The sequence below is a fragment of the Schistocerca americana genome, chromosome 3 (assembly GCF_021461395.2).
Source record: "Schistocerca americana isolate TAMUIC-IGC-003095 chromosome 3, iqSchAmer2.1, whole genome shotgun sequence".
Lineage (NCBI taxonomy): Eukaryota > Metazoa > Arthropoda > Insecta > Orthoptera > Acrididae > Schistocerca > Schistocerca americana.
The window spans coordinates 742,646,351-742,664,467 of record NC_060121.1 but is presented as its reverse complement, the minus strand read 5'-3'; positions in this window follow the sequence as shown (position 1 = coordinate 742,664,467).

The following is an 18,117-nucleotide window of genomic DNA, read 5'->3' as shown; positions in this document are numbered from 1 at the left end:
GGAAGGGGAAACTTTATTGACACATTCCTGGGGTCAGATACATCACATGATCACACTGACAGAACCACAGGCACATAGACACAGGCAACAGAGCATGCACAATGTCGGCACTAGTACAGTGTATATCCACCTTTCGCAGCAATGCAGGCTGCTATTCTCCCATGGAGACGATCGTAGAGATGCTGGATGTAGTCCTGTGGAACGGCTTGCCATGCCATTTCCACCTGGCGCCTCAGTTGGACCAGCGTTCGTGCTGGACGTGCAGACCGCGTGAGACGACGCTTCATCCAGTCCCAAACATGCTCAATGGGGGACAGATCCGGAGATCTTGCTGGCCAGGGTGGTTGACTTACACCTTCTAGAGCATGTTGGGTGGCACGGGACACATGCGGACGTGCATTGTCCTGTTGGAACAGCAAGTTCCCTTGCCGGTCTAGGAATGGTAGAACGATGGGTTCGATGACGGTTTGGATGTACCGTGCACTATTCAGTGTCCCCTCGACGATCACCAGTGGTGTACGACCAGTGTAGGAGATCGCTCCCCACACCATGATGCCGGGTGTTGGCCCTGTGTGCCTCGGTCGTATGCAGTCCTGATTGTGGCGCTCACCTGCACGGCGCCAAACACACATACGACCATCATTGGCACCAAGGCAGAAGCGACTCTCATCGCTGAAGACGACACGTCTCCATTCGTCCCTCCATTCACGCCTGTCGCGACACCACTGGAGGCGGGCTGCACGATGTTGGGGCGTGAGCGGAAGACGGCCTAACGGTGTGCGGGACCGTAGCCCAGCTTCATGGACACGTTTGCGAATGGTCCTCGCCGATACCCCAGGAGCAACAGTGTCCCTAATTTGCTGGGAAGTGGCGGTGCGGTCCCCTACGGCACTGCGTAGGATCCTACGGTCTTGGCGTGCATCCGTGCGTCGCTGCGGTCCGGTCCCAGGTCGACGGGCACGTGCACCTTCCGCCGACCACTGGCGACAACATCGATGTACTGTGGAGACCTCACGCCCCACTTGTTGAGCAATTCGGCGGTACGTCCACCCGGCCTCCCGCATGCCCACTATACGCCCTCGCTCAAAGTCCGTCAACTGCACATACGGTTCACGTCCACGCTGTCGTGGCATGCTACTAGTGTTAAAGACTGCGATGGAGCTCCGTATGCCACGGCAAACTGGCTGACACTGACGGCGGCGGTGCACAAATGCTGCGCAGCTAGCGCCATTCGACGGCCAACACCGCGGTTCCTGGTGTGTCCGCTGTGCCGTGCGTGTGATCATTGCTTGTACAGCCCTCTCGCAGTGTCCGGAGCAAGTATGGTGGGTCTGACACACCGGTGTCAATGTGTTCTTTTTTCCATTTCCAGGAGTGTACTTCAAATTACAATGAAATGAACACCCTTAGCTGCTTACAAGCGTTGACATACGTCAACGTGGACAGATGAAAATGTGTGCCCCCACCGGGACTCGAACCCGGGATCTCCTGTCCGAAAGAACAGATACCATCTTCGTATATATATAGATAAGGCTCACCGGCCACTTGACTATCTCCTTCTTCTGTGCGAATGCACAAACAGTGCCCGAACTCTTACGGGAATCGGCAACGCGCCGCCAGTAATGAGTATAATGGGCGGGGGCACTACGAATGTAGTGCGGGACAATACGTTGAGAATGTGGGTTTCGCGGGAGGCGTGCCAGAGATAAATCCCTGCAGTCGCGCCATCCTCTGTGTCCTCGGTGGCTCAGATGGATAGTGCGTCTGCCATGTAACCAGGAGGTCCCAGGTTCGAGTCCCTGTCGGGGCACACATTTTTATCTGTCCCCGTTGACGTATGTCAACAACTGTAAGCAGCTAAGGGTGTTCATTTCATTGTAATTTCACTCTAACAAGCTGCATGGTCACCAATGGTATCTGTTCTTTCGGACACGTCCGAAAGAACAGATACCATCTTAGTATATACAATACTTCGTTGCTGATTGGTACTAATTATCTCCTAATATGCCCAAAAATTTATCACTGGTGAATCTGGTAGAGGTGTCTGCAAATTGTTAATTGTACAAGCTTTTGGCATTAATTATATTGCCGAACAACTGTTCTATCCTAGTGTCAATAAATTAGTTTCAAATGGAAAATCTATTTGTATTTAGAGAGCCACAAACAGCTAATGTAGTATCAGTTTATGTGGCCAGGACCATAACCTCGTATGCTATTCAGAAATACATTGACACCTGCATTTCTTTCAAAGATTTCTCAGTGAATTGGCCGGCCTCTTATAGCAGACAAATCAGTGGTAGTGTAATTATAATTGTGAGCAAAACATTTAGCAAATACTTCATTTTTGTGAGCACTTCTGTTGTTTTGCAACTAGATACTAAAAGAGCACATTTACACAGCTAAACGTTTTGAGCAGGTGGTTGTTTGTCTGGTCACATCGAAAAATAGTTATGAATCTACGTATGCAGGTGAATTTCACCAATACACACTAATAAGCCAAAAGTTTATGACCACTGCCCACCGCGATGTTGGGTGACACCTGGTGGTATTGTGGGCACGTGACATGGAAAATGTATGTAACCATAGCAGACATTTACGGTGATCACCTTAGCGAAAATAAGGGCTGTAAATAGGGAGTTCCATTGAGAAAAGCGGAGCACACCGTTCATCGTAAATTGTTCAACTTGGAGCTCCGCAGTAGACCACCCCTACGTGTTCACATGTTGACCCAACGACCTCGTCAGCTACGATTGCAGTGGGTACGGGACCACTGGGATTCGACTGTCGATCCATGCAAACGTGTCCCCTCTTGGAGTGAATTACATTTTTGATACACTAGGCGGCTGGTCTTTACCACAAATCCCGTCATCGAGGTGAACGGCTCGAAACGTACATCCCGCCACGGACGCGGACTGGTGGCAGCACTATTATGCTATTGAAGACATGATCTTGCGCTTGCGTGGGACCTGTGGTAGTGATCGAAAACCCTCCTGCATCTTTCCATGTTGATCTCTTCCCCGTCGGCAAAGAAATCTTTCAGCAGTATAGTTGTCAGTGTTTCGGAGCCAGAACCGTGTTACAGTGGTTTGAGGAGCTTTGTAGTGAACTCGCGCTGACGTCTTGGTGACCGAATACACATGATGTAAATCATATGGAATCCAGCTGCGTCGCTATCGGGAGGCATCACAGCGCACGCAGATCAGCGGTCCGTTACTTATGCGAATTACATGACTTGGACGGAGGATCAGTGATGTGTTTCGTTCCAAAGACCGACAAACGAGCTATTACGCTGTTGGTTATAATTTTTTGGGCCATCAGTGTACGTGTAACAGTAATACATGCATATTGCTACCTATTCCACCACCCTCTGAAGTGAGCCAAGCCGCGCTGGGTAGCCGCGAGGTCTGAGACGTCTTATCACATTTCGCGCGGCTCCCACCCATCGAAGGTTCGAGTCCTGCCTCGGGCATGGTTGGGTGTGTTGTCCTTAGTGTAAGTTAGTTTGAGCTAGATTAAGTAATGTGTAGGGCTTAGGGACCGATGACCTCAGCAGTTTGGTGACATAAGACCTTACCGCAAATTTCCAGCAAAAAGTGAGCCACGTTAATGTGTGCATGTCATTTAAAGCAAAACGTGTAGTATGCCAACCACAAATGTCCGATGTTGTGGACCTACCGTTGTATACACGAGAGAAAAGTCAGTCATTTTGAAAGTGAACAGTGAGAAACTTTTGCTTTCCATACCCCACGATTCAGATAAACAACACATTTAGGCTGAAAAATTTCTTTAAAGAACAAAATTGCACCAAGACGTGTTAAAAAGCTGCCAGTAATCTAGTAGCTGTTGACCGATCGAGGTATCGTAGTGATTAGCACACTGGACTCGCATTTGGGAAGACGACGGTTCAAACCCGCGTCCAGCCATCATTTTTTGGGTTTCCCGTGATTTCCCTAAATCGCTTAAGGTAAATACCAGGATGGTTCCTTCGAAAGGACACGGACGATTTCCTTCTCTACCCTTCCCTAATCGGAGCCTGTGCACCGTCTCTAGTGACCTCTTCCTCGACGGAACGTTAAACATTAATCTCCTCCTCCTTCTCCTTCTCCTCCTCCTCCTTCTCCTTCTCCTCCTCCTCCTTCCACAACTAGAGGGCTACGAGACAACACAAAAAGGTACGCACAGGCACGGCTTATTGCTTTCTAGCAAGGTTAGTAAACACTTCGGAATGGCCAAAAGAAATTCTTGTGACCAGTCGAAGCTCGTGGTGGCCATACTTGGGCAGCACTAGAACAGCCTTGGGCCAGTCGTGGCCCACTATAAGTGGGAAAATATCTCGACCGAATGCGTTTGCGTTATCTTGACCGGCTGTGATTTTTACTCGAACGAACCTACAGTTAGAACGCTTTGAACGAAGCAGTCTCGTCATTGTATGGTCTATTTGCGATCTCACCCAAAGAAGGATCAACACTCAGTAACGAAACCTCCCAGTCTTCATACAATGGCGTTTCTCGTTGTGGCCCATCTTCTGTGGTGAATGGTAAAGCGACCTCTCTTGTGAATAAGGTCCATAATTTCTTCAAGTGTCTGTCTACATTCCTGAGTTGTCAAGAAAGCTTCAACCCACCAATGAACGTTTGTAATACCTAGGTACAGGGCTCTGCTGTCAGCACAATAGTGTCAGAATGAAGCAAACACTTCATTTGAGCCATACCAGTTAGTGTACTGTAGCTTTCAGGGAAGTCTCCTTGTGTCCAGGTGCGGCTTATGTGGAGCTGGTTTGTGTTGCGTATTACACTGTTCCTTACTATCACTCTTACGCTCTCGGTACAGAAAGTTGAGAGACGTCGTACTGTGTCCCATCTACCCTCGCTAGGCGTGCCACATACACTTTCTACTAATAAAAAGTCTTCACATCTTAATAAAAAATACACTGCATTTCAGTCGCAAGCTTTACAGGTTTTGTGGGAATGTAGTACTGCTGTAAGTGACCCAAAGCGTGTCAGGCCCAGTCAATAATTAGTACAACGAATGCCCTTAATAATTCAATGCTAACGATTACGTGTCATAAAACACACAAAGATAAACCGCACGTAAATAACACACCAAGAACATAAATTTTAGTCAGTATGATTGTCCTGTCATTAAGACAAAACCAGACAAATGCACACAACGTACATATAATCAAGATGTCTGTAGCTTTTTTTATATGAGAAGAATAAACAGTACTTAGGACAATCATTCATTAAAGAATTTTTTTTTAAAACAAAGGCTGTGCTGATCACAAAATCGAGCACTTGTACACAATTATAGAAACAATTAACATTAGCCAAGCCTGCAAGATGCACTGTTATATTTTACCATCCGCGATACCTGCACAATGTTCTCAATACTTTACAAATGTCAGTCATGGCTCTAACAGTGTATTTTGTAATTGTAAGTGCATTACGTTGGAGTTAAGTGAGTTCGAACGTGGGTTTCCATAACCAAGGTAGCCAAAGTATTTGGTGTTTAAAAAGGCACATCGTGGCGAAGGTTTACGCTGCATACAGGAAAGGCGGAAAGAAATCATCCGCTAAATCACAAAGCGGATGAAAGTGTCTGCTGAGTGATAGTGACAGATGATGACTGAAGAAGATTGTGAAGAAAAATAAGAGACTACAGTTGCAAATGTCATTTCAGAACTGAATATCGCACTTGGGTAACTTGTCAGCACTAAAAGTAGGCGAAGGAGCCTCCATAAGCAAGGAATTGTATGGAGAACTGTAATTCTAAAACCGCTCATCAGTGATGCAAATGTCCGTAACGGGCAAGCATGGTGGCGAACCCGTAAAACCTTGCCTATGGAGCAATGGAAGAAATTCATTTGGCCGGATGAAACTTTGACACTATTTCCAACTGCTGGCCGTTTACGTCCAAAGAGTGAAACATGCCGGGGTCTTCGGTGATGATTTGGGCAGCCATATCGTGGTATTCCATGGTATTCTGTACGGTCGCATTTCTGCCAAGGATTGTCAGGTCAGGTCCACCTATTGCTACAATGTTTGTGTCCGAATGGCGATGTTGTGTTAGAAGGCGACAGGGGACAGCGTCTCCGTTCACAGAGTTTGCGTTGTCCAGGACAGGTTTGTCTGAGGATGAAGTGGCCAGCACGGGCACCAGATCGCAATATTAATAAGCCTTTGTGATCTACTTTGGACAAAACGATGCGTGATCGCTATCCACCTCCTTTATCATTGCCACTATTCTGCAGGAAGAAGGTATCTTTGAAAACCACACAGGACCTGTTCTTTTCCACCCCGAGACGCCTGGAAACATTTTCGACAACCAACGGGGATCCTACACCCTAGCAAGCATGGTAATTTGTTGTGTTTTTGATGTTTACATACTTTTGTCCAACCCTGTATTATTATACACATCTTAGACTAACGTACGCCGGGTGGGATAAGATGGAATGGTTATAAGGACAATAATATGAACAGTAAGTTTCTTCTAAGTGCGCGTGTTCCTACAATGGCAATACATATAATTTGGTAATTCCAATAACATCACTACACCTGTTGTCTTCAGACGCAAGGTGATTATTAGTCATACTGGGAGGACTCCGGTAAATGTGGTGTTCGTGGCTTATTATCGTAGACTGCAGCAGGAAGCCTATAATATCATCGTGCGTGGTTGGCACTCTTCATCCACAGTAATATCATCTACCTCTACATCTTGCTCCGGAAACTACTTTTCGGTGTGCGGCAGCAGATACTGTGTCTACCACTGTCACTTCATCCTCTTCCCGAGAAGAAAGATGGACGGTATAGCATCTGTTTTCCTTTGCATGCTGTGTGGTCCTTTAGCAGATACAGGAGCGAGGAAGAGATAACGTTCGTGTATAGAGAATTCAGATTATAATTTGCTCTACGTCTAATATCAAATAGCAAAAATAATACAAAATGTTGTAGCTGTATTTTTAGTGTAATTTTTTTTAACAGTAGATTTTGATGTAGAAATACATTAAGATACAAAAGATTTATAAATCTGTAATGCTTCAGTACAATATCTATTCAGAAGACGTCGAGCGCTGCCCACTGTGGGAATCTGTGAATGTTATTCAACTGGAAAGCAAACAATGAGGTGATCACTTAAAACTTCCGAGCTATTAGGCCGTGGTCGATGTATAAAACTTTCTCCAAACGTTTCCTCTCCGACTGCGGGAACATCTTCAGGGGTAAAATGGCAAACTGCCAGTCTGCTATTTTACCTCTGAAGATGTCTCCTGCAGTCGGAGAGGAAACATTAGGAGAAAGTTTTATGCATCGATCACAGCCTAATAGCTCGGAAGTCTTAAGTGATGTCACTACGACTCGTGAAAGCTTACATCGTATGATCAGACAAAAAGGGGTTTTGTGCATGAATGTTCTAAATTAAGTACACTGGCCGCTGGAGCTCTAGAGAGGGGATGTTTGCATCTCGTTTGCAGCGTCATAATGGTCCGTGACAGCGTTCTCGTGTCGCAGTGGCAGCTGTAAGAAACGTGGTGGCCTAACTGCCGGTGCGCGTATTTGAAAACCAGGCCCACAGAATAGCAGCCGATACCGCAGTAAAGATCACAATGAACACTAATAAAACATTGTACAGAACGGTCTTGATAGTATAAAAATTTTATTCGTAAATGTTGACAGGTTTCGACCCGATGTGGATCATCTTCGAGCCACGCTCTGTAATTTAGAGTGCAACAGAATAGATTGAAACTTGTAATATAATAAACACTAAGTTAAAAATAAACTATAGACGTTATACCCAGTGATGACGTATGGAGAAGACGGCACTGAACAGGAAATGTGGATACCACCCACGGATGTCGACTGCTGACTGCATATGTGGCGGTGTCATGTAGTTAAGTAGCAGATGCCAGCCCGTTGCCTGTCCCGTTATGTCATCTTTAGCCAGTAGGATACAACGTGCGAAATATGTCAGGCAGCATGAACACATACCTTCGCAGTATACTGGAAATTATAGTAAGTTATTTCGAAATAACAATGTGTTATAGTTGAAGTTTTGCGTAATATACTCTAATGTGAAAAAATATGACTGACCAGCCAGTGGAATCAGTTAAAACGTCAGTGGACTACGAGCTGCTGGACTCTGCGTACACCAAAGATGGGCTGCAAGACGACGCTGGTTGCCTAGCGACGCCACGATTTGTCGATAGGGAACGAAGATGCTATGCCGCTTTCGTACTACGTTCGATTCGGTCCCGTAAGGTCTCGTATTTGCATTGGTTGCAACTCGGCCTTCAACGTCGAGACTCACATTGCAGGCCGTGTTATAGACTGTGGAGAGAAGTGCAGCCATCGAACAGCATTGCCACTGTTATGGACACCTTAATAATACGCACAGAACACTGTGTGGTCACTGTTTTTAATTTAATTACAAATAGCTACATCAAAATTTTACTGCTTTCGAACTGAAATACACAGGCTGAATCACGTAAAATTTGCACGCCAAATATAGCGGAAAAGGAAAGTGCTATTGACGTGCTGTTTTGACAGAATGAATTGGTATTCAGGGGGTCGTACTGTTAACCAATAAACAGATTGGAATAATAATTATAAAGTGTATTTTTCGAGTAAATATACACGTTTTTAAACGAAACAATCCCTTTTTACATTAACAGACTAAAAGTAAGGTAAATCAGAATGTCAGGGGCGCTTATTGCTGAATTTCTAGTACGAGTCTTTTACGAGATATCGTATTTTGAAAGGTTTCCGCACCAACACTCCTCTGTGCCATTCACCTTGCGTAGTTGCTACGTACGACGTGGCTATCTTTGCTTACAGTGTGCTTGTGCGTCCCTTGAGTGCATTGCAACTTGGTAGTCAGTGTGTGACAGTCCGAGCAGTAGTGCGTGGTTCGACGATGGGATTTACCAATGAAGAAAAATTCGACCTGCCCACAGTGCAGTGAGAGTGTAGTAAGACTGCAGTTGGTTCTTGTACGGTGTATGCGACAAGATATCCCAATAGACGTCAACCATGTCGGCGTTATTTATCTACCTATTGAACCAGTTACATGAAAGTGGTAGTGTAATACTTAGACAACGTAACAGAAGGAAACAAGTGACGATAGAAGAGGCGGAAATCAAAGTTCTTGCTGCTGTGCAGTTGGTCCGCACTGCAGCTCCAGCGCAGTCGCACGAGGAAGAGACATGGGTCAGGCAAGTGTCCTACACATTCTCCATCGACAAGGGTTCCATCCCTATCACATCTCCCTCCATCTACAGCCACACAGAAACGACAATGAGAATCGTGTTAACTTCTGACATGGGCATTAAGACAGGATACTCCAGATGTACCACTTGTCTTGTGTGGCGATGAAGCCATATTTACCAATCATGGCCAGGTAAAACTCCGAAACATGCGCTATTGGTCTGTTGACAGCCCCTGTTGACAGTCCCGTTGGCTTCGTCAGGTGGAACGTCAGCGTCCGTGGAGGGTAAACGTTAATGTGGCATAGTGAACCATCAGATCATAGGCTCGTGTTCGTGTTTCATAGACGGAGCAGCGAACGCCCACAAGTATGCAGCCTCCTAATGTACCAACTTCCATGGGTGCTAGAATACGTTCCCCTGCAGACTGTCGGCTGTCCAGTCCACAGTAAACGAAGTACTACAGCATGTATTCAAGAAACTCTTTAGTAATCGTTGGTTTGGAGTTAAAGGACATGTACCTTGACCGACCCACTCCCCTGGATTTGATACCTGCAACATTTTTCTGTGGGTAAAGCTGAAAGACGCTGTCTACATACCGGTTACAATGATTATACGCAATGACGCAATTACTGCAGCCTGCTCGGACGTCTCTGATGAAATGCTATCACGTGCGCAACAGTCGTTCCATACCAGGCTGGAAGCATGAATTTCTATTTCTTGTGGTCACTTTTAACTCAACCTGTGATGGTCAGCTATCACGTTACTGGTTAGAATCCACATAACTAGTGGTTCCACTTGTGTTGCTATTTAGTGTATTCTTTCACAGGTGTCGTAAAAGTGTCGGTGTGAAAACTTTTCAAAATACGATATCTCGTAAACGACTCGCGCCAGAATAGTGCAACAAACACCACTGACATTCTACTTTACCCTCCATTTAGTATGTCAAAGTAAATGTGCACTGTTCAGTTTTAAAAAATATAAATTCTTAGTTTTAATACAGTTGCTGACTGGCTAACAATACGAGCCCCTGACAGCCAACCCCTTCTGTGAAAACCGCATATCAACAGCACTTTGTATTTCCGCAGTATTTGAGCTGCAAGTTTTAGGTGCTTCACCCTGTGTAGGATGTAGCTTAATGTACAAGTCTAACAATATTTTATGAAATTCTTGATGATCAGCAAGTAGTGAAATATAAAATGAGCGAAAAAACTTTCTTTACAAGTCACCAAACAGGTCGGAAAAATATCGTTCCTTGAAATCTATACCTCCATTGAATAATACTAACCTACCTTTCTTGCGCTTTAAGAAAACTTCGATTTCTTCTAATGTATCTAGCAGTAGGCCTGTAGGGAATTGAGTAAAATTTCAAGATTATTTTCAGCGAATCCGTACGAGTGTTAATTCTGTATTATATGCTGCCCAAATAGCGATTTATTGCTAGCTGTACCTACTGTGTGTTCACGTAAGTCACGGTCTGTTTGTCCGATTTATTTTCTGCCCCACGTATCGCGTATTACTCTATGAATTCCGTATTTCAAAATTTGTGTGTGTGTGTTTTAGTTTATCCTGTAAAACACTGTCATCATTGAAGGCCACAGTAATTCACTGTTTTTGACTAATAATCTTTCTAGTATTTATGATTGTTGGTAAGCCTCTTTGTAATTTATTTCTAGTCTTTGCGTGATACATACTTAAGAGGAAGCAATATCTTGTGATGTGGAACGTCTCTCTTGGAGCATCTGCCACTGGGGTTGGCAGTGTACCTCCGTGACTAAATGACCCTGTAACGATAGGCGCTGCTCTTCTTTGGATATTATCTGTTTCCTCTAGCAGCTCTGTCTTGTGCGGATCCCATACTGACGAGCATTATTCACGTATTGGTCAAATGAGCGTTTTGTATGCTACCTAATTTGTGGGTCGATTACATTTCCTGAGTATTCTTCAAGTCATTGCTCAGACTAGAATCTCTCTTATAGTCTGATGTGGTCGTTCCACTTTAAACTGATCCTTAACCAACGTCCAGAAATTGTATGGATTTGCCTGCTTCCTGTGACTGTTACGCAGTCGTATAATCGTATAATAACTGGTCCCACTGACTATTTACGCACAATACTACATTGATACGCAATCTGATTAGAAGCATTTTCGAGGAACGATGTCAGAACCCTTCAGGGCATCTAGAAATGATGCCCTGCCAATAGCAGTCATTACTTAGTGTGAATAAAAACTTAGTTGTGTTTCAAACTACATTATCTGAACCAGTCTTGTTTTCGGCTCAATAGATACGTTTTGTTCGAGCTATTTCATCATGTGGGACACAGTATGTGTGCCAAGAGCTTGCTGCAAGTTGTTGCAGCTTTAGACATCATACGAAAATACAGAGAAACATTGGATTATTAACGTTATGCTTAAAGAGAAATAACCTAAAGTATATGCTGCCTGCTGTCAGCACAGTGGTACATGGACTCCTTCATGCAATGGACACTTCCCTCTTGCATCCATACAATAGTCCTCGTGCATATAAATAACTCCCTAATCATAAGAAATATGTACTAGTCACTATCACATGCAACACGTACCAAAAAACGTATCTGGAGTGTACAATTCTTCAAATTAATCACTCGCGTCCGAATGATGTACCCGAGGCCCCTTTGGCCATTTCGACACTTGGAAAACCTCATGGTCCTCCGACAACCATCTAACCTTTTGCAGTTCTTTCTTTCGAGGAAGGAAAAAAATTACTTTTCTGCTGGTGGTAGGTGGGCGTAACCTATACTCTCGTAGCACAGTATTTTTCTCTCCGTTAGTGACTTGCGTATTCGAATGCGTGGAGTGGAGTACCTCATTAACTCATTAATGGCCTCTCGCTCTCTAAAACCAATAAGCTCATGTTGGAGACCCTTTGACCCGGAAGCAGCCGCTACAAGTGTGTCGCACTCACCGTCGTCTGGTTAGTGCGTGGAACGAATATCGTGACCCGCGGATGATAAACTGACCCCGTCTGGAACCATCTCTTCAAACTAATAATTTACCTTTCACTTCCCGTTGCCCATCTACAAAAATTTGAGTGCCCCCCCCCCCCCCCCCCCATAACGCGTTAGCAAGTTAACCATTTTTCGGCTGCTAGAGACGAATGTCGTGCCTGCCCGACCAGCTCTTGGGGACGAACCTACTGTGCGTCTAGCCGACAGATGCCTTACACATCCAGATGATCACTGAAGGCAACGGCGATTATAATGATAATGATGATGATGTTTGGTTTGTGGGGCGCTCAACTACGCGGTTATCAGCACCCGTACAAATTCCGAACCTTTGCTCAGCCCAATCTCGCCATTTTTATGACAATGATGAAATGATGAGGACAACACAAACACCCAGTCATCTCGAGGCAGGTGAAAATTCCTGACCCCGTTCTCGGGAAGCGAGAATACGACCGCGAGACCACGAGTTGCGGACACGGCAATTATAGGCTAATCGCACTTTCTAGCACACATAAAACCATTCTTCGGAAATACTCTATTTAATATTAGTACTACATTCTACAGTCAGAGTGATTGCAGTGTATGATAATCAGGAAAGAGAGATTTCTGTTATAAGCTCCTATTAGATTGAGGAAAAATTATTTTAGAAAAAGAAGAGAAATTTTTTATTTGTGAATGGAAAATCCAGTAACTTGAGACTTACACGACCAATATAAATTCGATACGTTGCTCCGTTTCCGAGTTATTTTGCGTAGAATTTAGCCAATCGGGGCGTCGCGCGCTCATACTCAAGCGGCCTGCCAGGGGCGGTGTTGCCCAACGAGTGCTTTGTCTCGTTAGCTAAAACTTGAATTTACGCGCGCGACGATCTGATTCGCTAATTTCAATGCTAAATAACCCGGAAACGGCGCAACGTACCGCATTTTTTCTTAACATTTATGTCTCAGTACAATCTGCCCTACAACATCACGACAAGTGTTTCAGACATTTTCTGAACACCCTGTATATTCTTATACTCTACTAAAACTGCATTAACACATACAAATACATTGCAAGACAAGTGAGCGGTTCCTAGCGAAACACTCGAAACTCTAGTCATAAGTCCAGTACGTCATTTCTGTAGAACAGTTTATATCCTTTCATATTATATATTTTTGTATCATATGCACTTTTCAGTTAAGGAAATCAAATAACGTTTATTTGCCAATGCGCACCGTTTGCTGTTCCAGGTGGCATGTTTCTGAGAAACTGATTATATTTTGCTGCGCTTTTCACCTTTGAAACATCTGGTAACATCGGGTACATTATTTCTGTCGAACAATTCATGCCCTTACGGATTACACACGTATGTACCGTGTGTGCTTTTAGGCTAGGAAATTAAATTTCATTTGTTTGCCAGTGCGCGCCGTTCGTGTTCCAGCCGTTAGTGCGTGTTGCCGAGAAACAGCACACGTTTTTCTGCACTGTTCACCTTTTGCGACATCTGATACGTCAGTTCGTTAGTAGAATTCACGTCATCAGATTATTATGTTTGCGTCTTTCGTCTTGTGTAGGCTAAAAAATGAGATTGCATCTAACAGAGCGACTCGTAAGATGAAAATCAGCAGTAAGTGAATGCTGTAGCACCTTCCGAGAACGTAATGACAGCGCTGGTAGGGATGTTGAAAGCGGGCAACTTCGGGTCGCCATACTACAGTGCACGTTTACACTTAGCAGTCATGGTATAGCGATATGGACATGTACAAATGGCGATAGTATCTCGTACACAAGGTATAAAAGGGCAGTGCGTTGGTGGAGCTGTCATTTGTACTCAGGTGATTCATGTGAAAAGGTTTCCAACCTGACTATGTCCATACGATGGGAATTTACGGACTTTGAACGCGGAGTGATAGTTGGAGCGAGGCGTATGGGACAGTCCATTTCGGAAATTGTTAGGGAATTCAGTATTCCGACATTCACAGTGTTAAGAGTGTGCCGAGAATACTAAATCTCAGACTTACACCTCACGATTGACAACGCAGTGACCGACGGCCTTCATTGAACGACAGAGAGCAGCGGCGTCTGCGTAGAGTTGTCAGTGTTAAAGGAGAAGCAACACTGCGTCAAATAATCGCAGAACTCAATGTGGGAGGTACGACGAACGTATCCGTGAGGACAGTGCGGCGAAATTTGACGTTAATGAGGTGTGGAGGCAGACGACCGACACGAGTCCCTTGCTAACAGCAAGTCACCTACGGTGCCTCTCCTGGGCTCGTGACTATATCGGTTAGACCTAGTGTTAGAGTGTGACGCAGACCCCACGTAGCCATGAAGCCAAGTTGTCCACAAGGCACAGTGCAAGCTGCTGGTGTCCCCTAATGGTGTGGGCTGTGTTTACTCGGAATGGGCTGGCTTCTCTGGTCCAAATGAACCGATCGTTGACTGAAAATGGTTATGTTCGGCTACTTGGAAACTATTTGCAATCATTCATGGACTTCATTTTCCCAAACAACGATGCCATATCACAGGGCCTAAACTTTTCGATATTGGTTTGAAGAGTAAATGCTTCAAATGGCTTTCCGCACTATGCGACTTAACATCTGAGGTCATCAGTCCCCTAGAACTTAGAACTTCTGAAAGCTAACTAACCTAAGGACATCACACACATCCATTCCCGAGGCGGGATTCGAACCTGCGCCCGTAGAAGTCACGCGGCTCCAGACTGAAGCGCGTAGAACCACTCGGCCACACCTGCCGGCGTTGGAAGAATATTCTGGACAATTGCGTGAATGATTTGGCCACAGAGATCGCTGACAAGAATCCCGTCGAACTTTTATGGGTCATAAACGAGAGGTCCGTTCGTAAACTAAATCCTGTAATGGCAAAGTTTTTCAATTATGGGTGGATATTGAGTCATGACTCAGTATTTCTGCAGGAGACTTCCAACGACTTGTTTAGCGCACACCACGTCGAGTTGCTACACTACTCGCGGCAGAAGAAGGTCCGACAAGATACTAGGATGCATCACCTGATTGCATCTGACCCATCGCCCAGGCCTACAAGTATTCCCATAGCCGTTAGGCCTTCCTACCTGCTGTGCGTAAATGAATGTCCGTAGCCGCCTGGCTGTTCTACCTGAAGGGGATGAGTGGATACATACGTGTCCATAGCTACTAAAGTGTTAAATGCTTTCTTAACACCCTCCCCATAAGACTGAATCTTTAAATAACTGAACCACGATGTTTGCGGCTTCGACTACGGCTGCTTTACTAGCCGCTCTTTTGTTGTTCCCAAAGGCAGGGATAGTCAGACCTTTTCAACTGATATCTATACTAATTTACAGCCACTGTCCAGTTTTCAGTAAAAAGACTTGGCCAGTGCCGTCGCTTGCGAACCAGAAACCAAGCATGAAATGGTCTTGACTCCTACGATGGGACATCGATGCATCTCTGCGCCGTCACCAAAATACTGGTCAAGTTCGTCTCATGCTTGGGATCGCCAATACCGCATACTGTGACATCTCTTCCCTAACGAACAGTGCCTTACAAAACCTTACTGTCTTTGGTCTTGAATTCCCACGATCTCCAGCGCCTCTACCTTACATGAGGTTAGCCGTGGCGTACACATTCCATATTTGCCCCATGTCTCATTAGGTGACTCTTGGTATGGTATGGCGTCCCTGGTCCGATGCTTCATTGCAGCCTTGCTCTGTCTGTCGTGACCCACAGTGTTTTCGTATTACCACCTATTCCTTTCGTCCTCCTTCCGACGGTACTGACACAAATCATATGTCGTTGTGCCACACTAACGGTTGCGGAGCCCCATTTCTGAAGCTTTGGATGCTGCTTACAATTCGATGTCGTCCAACGACTATGAACTGTCGAGGAACGGTTCTCTCGACAGCGTCTGACGAGTGTACTCTCAAAGTGAGCAGGGAAGTGTCTATGCATCACCAAACACCTTTCTTCATCTGTCATTTTGTCATCCAAATATTCCACCAGAACGACAACATGAGCAGCGTACAATGCCGTTAGTTGGAGCGACTTTGGTGCATACTGACCCCGATAGGTTTCAGTATATTTCGAGAACTTTATGAAGAAATAGTTGTACGTACTCCTCTCGCAAATTCCCACATCGAGCCAGGCTGCTTTCACAGCATCTATGGTGCATTAAGCAGTGCACTGCTCATGTGACTCCTTTGGCGGGCATAAACAGTATAGTCGCTTCACTGTAACCACCACCGATATTCGAGGTTAACGTGCAATAAACACTCACAGAGGAAAGTTGGCGGCACTGGCAGTGAAGGTTATATACCCAGTGAAGGACGTGGAAAACAGCGCAGTCGTTTTCGAGCGGCGCTATTTATCTGACGTCAAAGAGCGCCTAATCGTTGGTTCAAGGATGAAACAATTCCGAAACGGCTAATTTGTAAACTGATCGCATGCCGCTGTGGTTAGGTATAAGGTGCATGGAAAAATGCTTCACTACACTTCATACAACAGTATAATATATCTCAGTAACGATTTATTCGAATCTCTCTAGTTTTATTGGTTTCCTCCTGCGTACATTTCCTTACGCCACTAGATAATTTCTGATCTGTGCCATACATGCGTTATACGATTAGTCTGCGTGGCAGTACAGATGAAAGAGACTGATTAGCAGAATGCGCTAATTGGGATCCTAGTGACAGGGAATACATCACATACTACCGCAGTCAGTTAATAGATTTCCGTGGAATTACGTCGGCGAAAACCGCTCTTTCAATTACTGCGTGGAACTGCCGTCACTTAATCAGCCAGCGGGTAATTTGAGTGACTGATCATACTCCAAAGTTCTATCAATGACTGCAGCTATATATGCCGTAGCCAAACAGTCAATTAGATGTCGTGTGTAGAATGTGTTGTATCTGACCACTAAATACGAACTATTCACTGCGGTAAAGGTGGAGGTAAGATGTAATTTTCCTCTCTACCAGAGAGCATAATAGGCCTATTAAAGCTAACACCTTATGATGTCTGGAGATGGTATATTATGGACCACAAGTTTCTAAAAAAAGAAAATGACTTAAAAAGGAAGTTTTTAAAATATTGACAGAGGCAAGAAGTCTTAAAAAGATACGCGGTGTGGCACTGCCAGAGAAATGACAACGTATGGTTTGGAAAGAGATGGATCTGAAAGTTTCCTCATTTGGCTTTCGTAAGTGCCTAAAAGATCAGGGAGGACGTTTTACAAGCGTTCTTCCTCGTTCACATAAACCAGAAAGTATAATTATTTGCCATTTTGGCAGTATTGTTTCCTCGTTATTGTGTCACTATGCAGATAAAAATGAAACTACTGTGTGGCATTATTGGATGGTAAATCCCATCTGGAGGAGATCGACCGCCTAGTGTATGTCCTTCTATTCGACGCCAATTCGACCACTTGCGTGCCTCCACCTAACGGCCTCCACAAGAGAGGTACACTGGGAACTCTGCTCTCAAGTATCCGTTTAAGAGGCATGTCCAACAACAACATCAGCGTCGGATTTGTCTTTTACCCTTCTACTGCCGTAAACTACCGAAACACCACTGCCAGGTATTTCTTTCCTCGATGGAAATCTCTGTTACTCTGGGTTGCTGAAGGAGAGAAAGGAGATAAGGGTTTAATGTCCCGTCGACGACGAGCTCATTTCAGACGGAGTGGAGTCTCGAATTTGGAAATATGTGGAAGGAAACTGGCTGAGTCCCTTATATAGGAACTGATTCTGCATTTACCTTCAGTTATTTAGGTAAACCATGGTAAAGCAAAATCTAAATAGCTCTATATTGGCCTAAACCTGTACAGGCAGTGTTGAAATAGACGACGCCTGATTAAATAGTTGGAACACTACACACGTCATCCTGGATTACTCACATATATTCCGTCACGGGCAGTAAAAGAGTAGCGGCGGGAAGAGCATCCCGCCACCCGTTAAAGTAA